At 36.6% G+C, this 15,342-nt stretch overlaps 1 protein-coding gene and 1 pseudogene across 9 annotated transcripts in view; one reads left to right on the forward strand and one right to left on the reverse strand.

Annotated features, from left to right (window-relative positions):
* PTPRC (protein tyrosine phosphatase receptor type C) overlaps positions 1-15,342 on the forward strand; it is a 122,401-nt gene that overhangs the window by 39,640 nt on the left and 67,419 nt on the right. The window lies entirely within an intron of this gene.
* LOC102146457 (phosphatidylethanolamine-binding protein 1 pseudogene) lies at positions 1,220-14,926 on the reverse strand (annotated as a pseudogene).

The following is a 15,342-nucleotide window of genomic DNA, read 5'->3' on the forward strand; positions in this document are numbered from 1 at the left end:
AAGGACAAATCAAATTAAAAAGTCAAAATGCCTGAAGGTGATAATCTAGATGGTGGTAACAATAACAGTAATTACTACCATTTATAGAACTTTTTGATCTTGTTCACTCAACATTTCTATTTTTATTCAATTATAAGCAAACAGCAGAATTAACCCAACATTCAACAACTCCAGATCAGCTTTTCTTACCCCCATGAAGAGCTATCAATTTAACAACTATAGTTGTAAGGATTCCTAATAAGCTGTCAATGAGTACTGCTGCCAGTCTAGATGGCCATGCCCCAACAACAGCAAAGCCACTCTCCCTAATGCTTTTTCCAGGATTGCTTTTTAAAGGGTCCAGAGCAAGATACTGACGCCTATTAAGGCATCTGAGATGCACCGTGTTGGGGTGTAGCCTCCATGCCAGTCAGCCTCTGGTTTTCTAGGTCAGCGACAGCACCATAAAAACACGCTGAGTACAATTCTGGTCTCAGGATCACAAAGGCAGAGAGGCAACCAATCCTTTTTCCTTTATTTTTTTTTTGGGGGGGGGGGTGGCGCGTGAGTAACCTCCCTTAAAGATTCTTTGATGCTTTGCTCTATTACTGTAGGCTTGGTCTTTTTTCCCCCAGCTTTTTCTTCTTTAAACTCTGCATTGCTATTTTCATATTAATTTGATGACCCCATCACAGTACCAAAATATTCCTCAAAATAGAGTTCCACTTTGATCAAAACATACACCAGAGTGAGTGAGTGACTAGAATTATAAAGGCCAGGTAGCAGAAGAAGTTACCCTAAACCATCTGACTGCTCATGTCTTGCCTGTGCAAAGGAGAGCCGGAAGAGGAGAAATCTATTATACATGCAACACTGAACTGGAGAACACGGCTTGGGGCCTCTGGGACAGTTCAGGTCCCTGAGCTGCCCCCTATTTCCCAGACAGCTGCTCGTGCAGTGCAGTTTGGGCACAAAGTCATCCCACTCAGCCTGGTAATGCTTGTTGGCCACTGGGGCCCTGAGCTCGTCGTTGTTGTTGTTGTTGTTTTTGAGACTGAGTCTTGCTTTGTCGCCAGGCTAGAGTGCAGTGGCCCGATCTCGCCTCACTGCAACCTCTGCCACCCGGGTTCAAGCCATTCTCCTGCCTCATTCTCCCGAGTAGCTGGGACTACAGGCTGGCGCCACCACACCCAGCTTTTTTTTTTTTTTTTTTTTTTTTTTTTTTTTTTTTTTTTGTATTTTTAGTAGAGACGGGGTTTCACCACGTTGGCCAGCATGATCTTGATTTACTGACCTCGTGATCCACCGGCCTAAGCCTCCCAAAGTGCTGGGATTACAGGAGTGAGCCACCACGCCCGGCAGAGCTCGTACTTTTGACCGAAGGATGCCGTTTTGAATTTGCCACCGTGGTCTCCAGATCCATTGCTGAGGATGGGCTGGTCACATTTCAGCAGCCTGTCCCGCTTGTAAACCAGGCAGGCATAGCGGTGGAGGCCTGTGCCCTCCGGAGGCCCCGAGCCCACGTAATGGAGAGGACTGTGCCACTGCTGATGTCATTGCCCTTCATGTTGACCACCAGGAAATGACGCCATTCTGTGTACTGGGGCTCTTTCCTGCCGGGAGCATCGGTTTCTGTTAGGACGAAGGTGTAGAGTTTCCTTTAATCAAGATCATCCCATGAAATGCTGGAGGGTCTGTTAACCTAGGTGGGCGTCAGCACTTTGCCCAGCTCGTCCACCGCCGCCCTGGCGTAGGTGACAGGCAGCGAGTGCTGCGGCTGCCCGTCCCCTTCCTGCAGGCTCAAGGGACTGAATCGCTTGCTGAGGTCCCCCTGGCATGGCTGCGCAAGAGCGGAGCGCGCAGCTGGGCGTTCTACTAGGCCAGGAGCAGGCGCAACGGCGACTCGGCAGCCTCTGAAAACTAGCCAGGGAAGCCGGGGTTCATTTATATTATTTTAAAAATATTACTAAAAGCTTCACAAACTGTCTTGTTTAATAGCCACAACATTGGGAGGCCGAGGCGGGCGGATTACTTGAGGTCAGGAGTTCGAGACCATTCTGGACAACATGGTGAAGTCCCGTCTCTACTAAAAATACAAATATTAGCCAGGTGTGGTGCTGCATGCTTGTAATCCCATCATCTACTCAGGAGGCTGAGGCAGGAGAACCGCTTGAACCCGGGAGGTGGAGGTTGCAGTGAACTGAGATAGTGCCACGGCACTCCAGCCTGGGCCACAGAGCAAACTCTCTCATAGAAGAAGAAGAAAAAAAAAAAAGATACAACAGTCTCCTTTGAACTGAAGAGGAATGATGTAAAGTTATATAAAGTTCAGAGGAATTGATGTAAAGTGAATAGTAAAGAGTTTGGAATCTACTAAAATATTTTAACAGGAAAGGGACACACATCACTGCATTTTACAAGTAGATCAATGTGGCAGTATCTAGCATGCATGGGGAAGGGATGGAGGAAGTCGTCAGTTTAGAAACTGAGTATAAACATTATTGAAATAGGACATGATAAGTACCTGGACCAGGGTAAAGGCAATGGAAAGTAAGAGGAAGCCACAGACCACAGATACTAGGAATTCAAGGACTATGTACCGAAATTCAGGAGAATGATGTGAAATGGATGCTCTGAATCCTCTATTCCCAGGAGGCAGCATTATGGAGTTAGGAGGAAATGCAGGAGCTTTGGATTCTAGTAGACCTGGGATTGAGTTTTTGCACTGTTACTCTATATTCAAAGCAATATATTTAAACCAGCTGTGTCTTCCTTTTGTCCTTTATAAAACAAGAATAATAATGCTTATCACATAGAAATATTAGGAGGATTATATATGATAACGTATCAAATAGTAGGTATTCGGTAAATGTTCCTTGTTTACTAAAGATCGAGAAACCACTTTCTGATGTATAAAGGGATGAAGAGCTGGCCCAATATGAATTTTCCCAAAGAAGTTAAATGAAAAGGATCTCATTATCCTTTTCAGGATTTATTATTAATGAATGTTAATATATTATTTTAATATTTTCTATCTTATGAAATAATTATTTAGTCAGAACATAAGACAACTGGTAGGAATACACAGCATGGAAAATGGTTACCAACTAGGGCTGCAGGGTATCAGGGAATGTGACAAGGCAGCAAAATGTTTCTACACATGTCTTTTTTTTCAGGCATTGTCTTTCATGAGACTATCAAGTGTGTATCTAGGAAGCTGTTCAACTTAGCGCAGTGCATTTGCTTGCAAAGCGTGCAATGCCATGTTTCCCACTGGTAGGGTTGTATTTCATATGTGATGATAATGTCTCTGAACAAATAGGAAATATCCTTGCCTAGACTATATTTTATCATTTCATTATCTAGTGGTAAAGGAATGTGAGTTCTGTTTACAAATAAACATTTTGTCTTACTTTTTTCTTTGTGATCTATTTTCTCCAAGTTTCATAATGTAATGAATTAATTAAGTTTAATTGCTGGCCAAATCAACGGTGACTTTTTATGTTTTTAAATATAAGATTGGGTTTAACTTATTTTTGTCATCAAAATAGCATTCGTGAGTGCTTTTCAAAATGAAGTGCTTCTGAAATAAAACGCATAATAAAACTAACCTTACTTTTGAAATACATTTCTATTGAAGCAAACACAAATCAATCTGGAAATTCAGCATTTTGTAGCAGTTAAATGTATAGTCAGGCAGCTCAACGTCAACTAGAGAAGTTGTGGTTTTAACCCCGAGATAGGGCTGATTATGCTGGTGCTATGGCAACGTATTGCACCATTTGGTAGCGCCTGTGTGCTTAACCGCATGAGCTGCGCCTCTTCCTTTCCTATAAAGACTCAGAATAAGAAAAACAGAAGTACACCGAAGAGAAGAAACCACAAGAGCAGTAAAGACACTGCTGTTAGCTTTTAGCTGTGCAAACAGCAGTCTTATGAGAACAACACATTGAAAACCTCTTCTATTTGAAAGTGTAGCTTTTCCCATTATGCCTGGGTTCCTTTAATGATTTTGAAAGTAAACCAAGTGTTTCTGTTCAGAGTTTTCATTAAAGGGAAATAAGAAAAAATAAGCAGTGCATTTATCAGCCTTTGCTTTTATTATTCTCGGCTTTTAGGAGTGGAAGGCTTTTGTGCAGCCTCAGCGGACATTTGATTCTGTTTGTGAGATGGGAGATTAGTTTCTATTAGGTGCACTCCCTATAATCTAACATTTATTTTCTGTGAATTTTTTATTATATTGTAGTTAGTTCACAAAAAAGTACAATTTTAATTTCTCTCATGGCTCATTTAGAAAGGGTTGTGGTTGGTGCTGTAAACACGTTTCTACAGAACTAGATTAAATTCACAGACACTCACTGTCTTAGCACTGTTTATTTTCTATGGGGAGCTTCATTCACCTATTCTTTCCCTCACCCCACTTCTTTTACAAGGTGTAGGTTGATTGGCAAAAGCTTTTGTTTGTTTTGCTTTGTTTCAAAGCACAGACATAATAAAATCATGACTTTTTTTAGCATGTTCTGTTCTTCTTTCCTTACAGATTTGGGTAAAAATACTGAAGGACAGACAAGTTCATTCTACCATTTTTGTCAGCTGTAGGCCTATTCACTTTTCCTCTCCTGTTTTTCTGAAATATAAGAATCTACCCCTTTTGTAGTCATTGTCCAGCAATTTGCACTTTTTAACAATAAATTTTAATGTGTGGTACTCTGAATCCCATTTTGATGATTATACATAATATTTACTCATTTTTGAGTCCCTAATAGTTCTTTAGCACAAATACTGGATTTAGCATTAAATATTTTTTCCTTATAGCGCAATGTAGTTGAACAAGCATGGGGGTTTTTAGAGTCAGACAGATCTGCATTTAAATCTAGACTCATTTTGCTACAAGTTCTTTAGCCTTGCATACACATATTTATGATTTTGAACTTTCGTCTGTGAAAAGAAGAGAATACCATCTACTTTGTAGGATTTCTACAATGATTAGATAAAATAATATGTAACAGTATTTAAGACAATGTCATCCACATAGTAGCTGCTTATTAAATAGTAAACGCTGTTGATAGCAATAAATACACTAATAAAATATTTGACCACCTATGCAAACATCTTTTGATGATTCTTTGTACTTTAACGATGTTCACAACCGATCCTAGAGGAAGCAAAGAGCTACAAAAATGTATACTTACTAAGACATTAATATAATTAAATGGTTTTTGCTATCTGAAGTATATTGTATAAATCAGGTATATATCCCTGGATTTAGGTAAATGAAAACATACATTTTCATAAGAAGCAAAAATACAATTAATATGGGAATAAACCTATTCTGGAAAATGTTTAAAAAGAAAATATGGATAAGGAAGCATCTTTCTCAGTTGTTCTTAACCCTTGTTTCCATCACAATCACCATCAGAGCTTTAAGAAAGTATCAGTGCACAGATCACGCTACCCCACAAATATACTAAATCAGATTTTCCAGAGTTGGAGCCCAGAAATATACACCTTTTAATCATATTTAAATATGCCCAGTCAGGATCAATACAAATAAAGGATTACTCAGGATAATAATACTGGTTATACACACACAAATATACATAACTGATAACAAGCCACAATTTTGTAAACTATGTTCTCAGAAACATTGCAGTTACATCGTACAAGTGTCCTATAGTATGTCCATGGGAAAAAATGAGTTTGTGGCAAATACTTTTAGGAGATCTTGAGCTAAACGAAGTGACATAAGTTTTTCTATGCTTTTAATATATTAACACACTTTATAAATATCTCCAAAGGGTATGTAGCGTGAATTACTTCTGAAACAGATTTGACTATGGGACATTTAAAGGCACACATATCTAAATCAAAGACTTCAATTTGACCATCATTACACAGGAAGTGATAATCATTTTCCCCCTGACTTGTAGATAAATATTTTAAGACAGAAAAAAAGCAGTGTAACTGATTGTTCTTAGATGGTTATCTAGCAGCCTTTATTAATTTTTTGTCATTAATTGTTTTGTTAATCAACATGCCTGCAATATATAACATGATGTTTTAGGTCAGGTATAAAATACCTACAAATGCATTCCTAGTTTTAGAGGTGTGTGTTTGCAAACTCATATGTATTCACAAGCAAAAAATATTATTTTAAATATTGGACACCATAATTCATTGGGAGACAACTAGATATGATTGCTATCTTTAAATTTTTTTAATTATTTGATTTTATTCCTCTCATGACCCCAAAATTTGCCATCTTTATCCTCAATTCTGCTTTACATAATGATATTTTTATTTATTATTTGCATTATTATTTAAAATGTGTGTCTATAATTTGAAAGTTTAAATAGTACTGTAAGGCCTAGAGTAAATAAGAACAGTCTTTTGCTCCCACCCCTCTCTTGATATTTTGTGATTTTTAAATGTTATCTTTTATTGTTGTTCTGTTTCTTTAAAAAAAAAAAAAAAGATTTTTGCCAGTATCTGTTGACTTCTTCTCTTGATCTTGAAATGTTGCTTTTTATAACCTCTTGCTCTTTGTTCAGGGATGCAATGTTTTATCATTTCTGAAAATATGAATTGTAGTTGGTTATCCTTTCTTTTGCTCCTTGCATTGCCTCATTCTCCCAAGTCCTTCTTTTGTTTATTTGAGCTCCATCTTTATTTCTTATTAGAGGCTTTGGTCTAGTGTTTCTTGGATGTCCGTTTGTATTTAAGGCCTCAATAAAGGGATGTTGAAATTCTCTGGACATTGGTGGAGTTCATAAATTCACGTGCCTTAACTGGATTGAATGAAATCAGAAAGGCACTAAACTCACTGAGTCTTAGTTTCCTATCGAATGAAATGTGTGTCAATAATCACTAAAATGCTTTGCTTCTGTCTGAGTAGAAATCTTTGGAATTATTTTCTGATGATAAGCAGAAAGTGCTTTACTCACGAGATTCCAAACATAATATTAATATATGCAATATTTTAACATAAAGTCCACATAAAGAATAAGAAAATCATTAAATAGACACTACATCAAATCTAACACTTTCCTTGTGTGTGCCTGTGAGCAATTTACTTACATTTACTTAACTCTTTTAGGTCCCAGTTTCATTCCCTATAAAAAAGGATAAATAATGCTAACTCATTGACTTGCTGGGATGTTTAAAGGAAAATATATATATATATATATATATAAAAGAGGTGTGCATAATGTCTGCTACATAACATTTCAGTAAACTGTTGCTATCATTATTGTATTGACTGATTAAGCTAATGGAGGGTAGAAAAGACTGTTTCCTGTGGTTTTCTGAAATCCTAACCCCTGGTTTGTCACTGCCCAGAGTGCTTACTCCATAAATACTTGATAATTTAATATGATTTGTTAGAGTTATTGTCTGTGGATCACATAGAAGATTTCCAGCATAAAGAAAAGTGTAATTCTCTTATTTTTATTGTATACTTTATTATTATCATGCATTGCTAAGAAAGGAAAGCCATACATATCTGTTTCAGCTGACCCTTATTTTTTGTCTTGATTTGCTTTTTTCCACTTTTGTACAGCCTTTATGTTTATGGAGGTCAAGTATGCATTCTCAACCTTCAAAACATGCTATCATTCATTTTAGGGCAGATGCTGAGAATAAGTATTTATTTCATCTATTCTATTTTACCCTTCTGCCCTTGTACTTTTCCCAGATTTGCAGAACTAGACAGGTTTAAATTCCCTTGGAAATAGCATCCCATTTTTTTTTAGGGGGGAGGGAGAACGGGTGGTATTTAAAGCCCAAGTATGTCTTTTGAAATGCCGTTTTCACTCAAATTGATTCCTAGTTTTTGCTGAAATCTCTGATCGGGGACTTAGGGGTGTGACTTCAAGGTAACTTTGATTTGTCATCATTTAAACATTTTGAGTTGTAAAAGAAACATATTGGGAAAGGTAAATTCAGTAACAATACATGTGTTAGAATAACACAGCTTTGAAGATCAAATGTTCTGTTATCTACATTTTCATCTGTTTAATGTATCTAGTCAATTCCATTGGTGATTCACAACAGGATTATAATGGGAAAAAGAGCTCTTAGATAATTTACAGATTTTTAGTGCTATGGTGCCACCTACTGAAATATTACTAAATACTCCTTTGACTAACGAAAACGCAAGGCTTTTAAGTTTAAAAAAATGTAAAAAATTTCATCCCTAGAAAATAAAAGTTAAACTATAGAATGTAGTAACTGTAATATGTAGAACACTAGATATTTTACTGTGTTTCATTTCATATTGATTTGATGTGTTCATAGAATTTGAGAGAAAGCTCAATGCAGTTCATACTTTGATAAATAGTGGTGCCTTTTCTTTATTGTCACACACCTACACGTGTGCCCTCTTAATTTCCATTACTATTTCACATATTTTTCTTTACCTATTTTCCACACCTTCCCAGTATTGTTCATAAAGAATGTTTACATATATTGTAGTGTAATTTGTATTAAATAATCTCCAAATATTAAATAAATATTTATTATGCACTAGTTATTAAGTACTTTATGCAAAAATGTTATTTGCTCTTCCCAAATCTGTTTGACTCCACTAAGAATATATTGTCACTTTTAAGTAATACAGGAACTAGGGTACAGTACAAGGCTGTCTACATACATAAAACAAATTAGGTAACTACATCAGTTCATTTGTTTTGCACTGGACAAGCAGAATAATATTTAACCATATACTCCAGTCTAAATGGATAGGTCATGAAATAGTTGAATATCTTATACGACCAATCTTTTTTGTTGTTGTTTTTTGTTTTTGAGTCAGGGTCTCACTCTGTCACCCAGGCTGGAGTGCAGTGGCACCTTCACATCTCACTACAGCCTCAACCCCCACTCCTGGGCTTAGCCTCCCAAGTAGCTGGGACTATAGGCACACATCAGCACACCTGGCTGATTTTTGTGTTTTTAGTAGAGATGAGGTTTTACATGTTGCCCAGCCTGGATCACTTGGCTCAAGTGATCCACCTGCCTCTCCCTCCCAAAGTGCTGGGATTCCAGGTGTGCACCACTGCACCTGGCCACAACTAATCTCATCAGGTCTTTTTTTCTATCAGTGAAGATTCAGCACAGTAGCTTCTATCTATGATTTTAGTAATGTTTGATAATGTTTGCACATATGAAGTGCAACAGACAATTGAAGTCATTGCTCATGTAGTTTAGGAAGAATTAAAATATGATAGAGACATTAATAAATTATTGCAGATATTTGGTTGTATAGTTTTCTCTAAGTAGTTAAGTACCTTCACCTACCCCCTACCTTATTTAATATATAAAGGCATTCTCCACCAAAGTATTTGTTAGTGTACTGCTAACATTGATATAAAAATCATTAGATGGGTTGATTCCAAGTCTTTGCTATTGTGAATAGTGACAGACTGGATTAAGAAAATGTGGTACATATACACCATGGAATACTATGCAGCCATAAAAAAGGATGAGTTCGTGTCCTTTGTAGGGACATTGGTGCAGCTGAAAACCACCATTCTCAGCAAACTTTCGCAAGAACAGAAAACCAAACCCTGCATGTTCTCACTCATAGGTGGGAATTGAACAATGAGAACACTTGGACATGGGAAGGGGAACATCACACATTGGGGCCTATTATGGGGAGCAGGGAGAGGGGAAAGATGGCATTGGGAGTTATAACTGATGTAAATGATGAGTTGATGGGTGCTGACGAGTTGATGGGTGCAGCACACCAACATGGCACAAGTATACATATGTAACAAACCTGCACGTTGTGCACATGTACCCTAGAACTTAAAGTATAATAAAAAAAAAAATACAGGAGCAAACACACACACACACACACACACACACACACAGTCATTAGATCACTTTTTGGAGGGCATGTCCTTTAGATGCTATGTAGGTGTTTTAATTAAGCTATTTTATATAGGTCACATTTAGTGTGTTCCTACTTTAAGACTGCTAAAATTTTTAATATTAAAAAGATTGAAAACATAGACTTATGTAATCTAGTGCACATGGCTTGTGAAAATTGATATGTTGCTTCAAGTTGGATCACTCTAGTGTCTACATTATATTCTTAAGGGCATTGGCTTACATTTTGAAGTAGTTTTTAACTTAAAATTTTTATTTTAAATTGATTCTATGTGTTTTTCTCAAGGACAAAAACACTTTTCTGTCATGGATCATGTTGACTAAAAGTGTTACCAAAACTAAAAATCTGTTTATAGGGATTTTATGACCATGAGGACAAGTGAGTTTAGTCTTACACTAAGTCTAAACAGTGATGCTGAAGTCTTGGAATTTTGTTTTAAAAAGATAAAATGGTGTGGGGCGTGTGTGCGTGTGTGTGTGTGTGTGTGTGTTCATGTGCATATTTGAAACAGTATATAAAAATGAAATAATACAGCGTAGCCTAAAAATCACTCAGTGGAGGAATTTAGAATCATATCCAGTGATAAATCGGTGTACAAATAAACACATATTCAATTCAAGAGGCCTTTATGCGAAGTAAGCATGAACATAGAAGAAAGGAAAATGTTAGATCTTTATATATTATGCTGTTTTCCAAGGATATTAAATTTTGCTGCATTAAAGATGAAAAGATTTGAGGAAATTTTGAATATGAAGCGATGATGAGTTCAGAAAAAAAAAATATATATATATATGCCTGTTATTCTGTCCTCTAGCTCCAGAAACTTCTTAACATCTAAACAAAAAGTCTGTAAATTTTAGTAATTGTGCTTGATATTAGTGTGATTTGGTTGACTTTCCTGTCAAAACAATATTCTGTAATAAATTAAGTCGACACACCTCTGAGTTTTCTCTAATATTTGTTTGTACCATTATAGAGCATTCACTCAGCATATTATGATTTAATCTGCATATCTATTTTTAGGGTCAAGGTTATTTTAGCATTTGTAGCACTACTAGTAATTTACTTGCAGTCAAATTATGATTAAGATGCATTTTTACTTAGCTTATGAGTTTTTAATAAATACCTTCTCTAAAAGATTTTCATACTTAAAATTTCATACGAAGAGGAAAGGCTGTCAAGACAAGTTGATGGGAAAAGAGGGATGTCTGATGAGTGAGAGTATGGCCTGTAAAGTCAGACAGGCTCAAGTTCAAATCTGGCTCGCATATACTAAACTGGCCTTGTGAACTTGGCCAAGACACTTGACTTTTCTAAGCTTCGTAGGGTTTTTGTGGTGCTTAAGAAAAAAACATAAGCAAAAGACTTAGTATAGTGCCTGGCACCCAGTAAACACTCAATACATATTAACAATTAATAATAATAAAATATCATTTTAAAATTATTATTTAAAAAAGTAAATCATTAGAGACAGTCTTCTCCACTTTGGTAATTTACCTCTTGTCCTTCTTTTCAGAAGTTAGATTAAAATACTATACATCATGTATTTCTTTTAAAAAACTCATTGCTTTTGGGTCACTTGGAAGTTTATTAATCTCTCTGAGACATGGAACATGTATGTAGTCTGATGCATAGTGTACTGGTTGGAAACAGTTCTAGTATATTTACTCAGGTATTCACAGTTCTTTTGTTCAAAAAGAAATAGCTTCACATAGTGTCCCAGCATTTTTCTTCTCATTTCTGTAGTAAACGGATGATGAATTATAATTTTCTTCTACGAAACGCTCTCTATAGTTGGTGACAACAAGGTAGTAAATCAGAACAATAGAATATAGTGGTCTGTGGAATTAGTGGTGCAGGTAACATTAAGATTCCTCTTTTCTCTGTCATCAAATTTACTTTCTGATTTCTCCTCTGTATTAACTGATCCAATGGCTTCCATCATTCTGAGGAAAAAGTTCAATCTCCTTTTCAAGGTCTACAATGCTTGCTCCTTGACTCTTCTTCTAAAGCTGTTATCATCAGATCTGTTTGGTTTCTCCTTTGCACTTACTCATGCTTAAAAGAATCCAACAATTACTTATGAATCACTTCTTATACACAAAACTCTTGGCTACAGCTGCTTCTCTTTCTCTCCTCCTCTTCCTCTTATTATGTGATTCATGTTGATGTTGATGGGAGCAATTTTGATTATTAGTCTTAATCAGGTGTATCCATGAGTGAAATGTCTTTGCAGATAACTAGATATATGTCTCTTATGGATTATAAGATTTTCCAGGGCAAGGATCATGCTTTGATCATGTTTGAACCTAGTCTCTAACAGCATGCCAGCACAAAAATATATGTTTCTTGAACCTAAGTGAACTAAATTAACTTGTTTCAAGTTCCAAGGAATTAGGTGCTTGCATGAGAAGGGGCATATCAACATAATTTTAGATACTTAAGAGCTCATGTATTTCTCAGATAAAGAAGATATATGTGTTGTATAAAGTATGTTCACACACTCAAAAGCAACTTGGATATTTTAAATTTGGCGATATGCTGTGTTCTTCACAAACAACAAAGGACACTTCCTTTCATTTCAAACATGAGAGGTATTAATTATTACTATACTAATATTTTTTTCTTATTACCACTTTTGCAAACCAACACAATTCTAAGACCTTAATTTAGAGGGAAATAAGAACAAATAAGAAGAGTGGGAACACTGTTAATGGGAAAATAAACATAATAATAGTTTACATGAAACAGAAAGATAAAAGTTAACTAGATAAGAAAAGGGACAAAAATACAAACCATATCAATTAAAAACAATATTTAAGTATGAATTATTAAGAAAAAGAGAAATACAATGAGAAAATAAGAAAGTAAATATGTTAATAATTATGTATCACCCATCAATGATATAAAAATACATTTTACTTCAAGGAATAAGCCAGGGAATGTCATTGAAAAATACTGAGTGATGCTCCTCTGACAGCAACTCTGAAGGAAGAAAACGTTTTCATGTCAGTTTATTCTCAGAAGATAGAATATAAAGGCAGGAAGTCACCTTAAGTATCAGCTAATTCACTCTTCCATCTGATCTCTGATTCCCTTTAATAATCTGAGTTTGTTGTCATTTGGAAAAGAACTTTAGAATTTTTTAAGTAGGCATTTACTAAGATGAGGGATGAAAACATTGCACTTCACTGTAGACTGAATCTAGTTCACATGATGCCAAGAAAGCTGCTCTTTTCAACATTTCCACAAACCCAGATGATAAATCCAGTTGACCCATGTTACTCTCCCATGTTTATCCCGCATGTTAATCCCCATATTATTTCACTTCAACCACTTCCTTCTTGAATTACCCTCTACTCTTTATTCCTGTTTGCTACAGTTTTTCTCCTACTTGGAAAATTTGATTACCTATGCTGGCTCTCTCCTTCATATTCACTGAACTTCAGGATTCTATCTTAGACACTGTTGCAGGAAGTAAGGGACCCCGGACAGAGGGACTGGCTGAAGCCATGGCAGAACAACATAAATTGTGATGATTTCATGGGCATTTATTAGTTCCCCAAACTAATACTTTTATATTTTCTTACGCCTGTCGTTACTGCAATCTCTGACAAATTGTGTAGATTTCATGGACACTTACCACTTCCCCAATCAATACCCTTGTGATTTCCTATGCCTGTCTACTTCAATCTCTTAATCCCATCATCTTTGTAAGCTGAGGAGGATGTATGTCGCCTCAGGACCCTGTGGTCATGCACAAATTGTTTATAGAGCGTGTGTGTTTGAACAATATGAAATCTGGGCACCTTGAAAAAAGAACAGGATAACAGCAATGTTTGGGGAACAAGAGAGATAACCTTAAATTCTGACTGCCAGTAAGCCAGGCAGAACAGAGCCATATTTCTCTTCTTTCAAAAGCAAATAGGAGAAATATCGCTGAATTCTTTTTCTCATCAAGGAGCATCCCTGAGAAAGAGAATGCGCCCCTGGGGGTAGGCCTCTAAAATGGCCGCTTTGGGGGTGGCTGTCTTTTACTGTGGTAGACAAAGGGATGAAATAAGCCCCAGTCTCTGTAGGGCTCCCAGGCTTATTAGGACGAGGAAATTCCCACCTAATAAATTTTGATCAGACGGGTTGTCTGCTCTAAAACCCTGTCTCCTGATAAGATGTTATCAATGACAATGGGTCCCCGAAACTTCATTAGCAATTTTAATTTTGCCCCTTCCTGTGGTCATGTGATCTCGCCCTGCCTCCATTTGCTTTGTGATATTTTATTACCTTGTGAAGCATGTGATCTCTGTGACCCACACCCTATTCGTACACTCCCTCCCCTTTTGAAAATCGCTAATAAAAACTTGCTGGTTTTATGGCTAAGGGGGGCATCACGGAACCTGCCGACATATGATGTCTCCCCCGGACACCCAGTTTTAAAATTTCTCTCTGGTACTCTTTCCCTTTGTTTCTCAGACCAGCCAGCACTTAGGGAAATAGAAAAGAACCCACGTTGAATATCGGGAGTGGGGTTCACCCAATAGGACTCTTCTCTTTTACATAGTTTGGTGATCTCCTTCACCTTTGTAGCTGTAAAATGTATCTGTATGCTGATCTATAGCATCAACCCAGATGTATAGCATGAGCTACGAACCTCTGTGTTCAAATGCTATTAAACATTTTCACATGGAATCTCAAGCAAATTCCAATTCACCTCTCTCTACTCATTGTTTATTATTTCTTAAGTTCAGTGAAACTACAACTCACTAGCATGTTAAACTATCAGTTGAGATATTTTCCATATTACTCTTTCTCCTTTATTCTCACTTGCAAGGATTTACGAAGTCTTGGTGCTGCTTAAGCGTTTCATAGGTCCTTTTCCCCATCCTTTCTTTTGGGGTACAATTCTTCTTATGTAGAACATCATCTCTGTCTGTTTTGCTTTGGTTTTAGTCTCCTGATTTTCCTGCCCTCACCTTTGCTCTCTAATAATCCATTTTCCATTTCCTGAAAGGTTGATCTAAAATTCAAATGTTTCTCCATTAGGCCTCCCATTAAAGACATCCCTCTAATGGATATCTAAAGCCTGTAAGATAAATCCCAGCTTCTTATTCCTCTGGGACCAAGCTAGCTATATGCAATCCTTTAGGTCGTACCTTAAATACATCCAAGAAATCCTCTGTATCAACTCCTCTACCAGCCAACCACCAACCCTGGAAATATAAATAAGATGATCCTGTTATGTGCTCCTTTAGCACATTCTGTCTCACCTGTCATCACGCTGTATTGATTGTTTTTGTTCATATCTCACACTAAATTGAGCTCATTGAGGGCAGGGAATTTTTATATGTTGGTCATATTATATCCCTAGCATGTAGCATAATGTCTAGCACAAAATAGGTGCTCAATTAATCGTCATTATCTAAATAAATGAATGCATTTGGGAAAAAAATGTTTCAAAAGTTTTTCAAAAGTCTTTT

This window comes from Macaca fascicularis, chromosome 1 (genome assembly GCF_037993035.2).
Source record: "Macaca fascicularis isolate 582-1 chromosome 1, T2T-MFA8v1.1".
Classification (NCBI taxonomy): domain Eukaryota; kingdom Metazoa; phylum Chordata; class Mammalia; order Primates; family Cercopithecidae; genus Macaca; species Macaca fascicularis.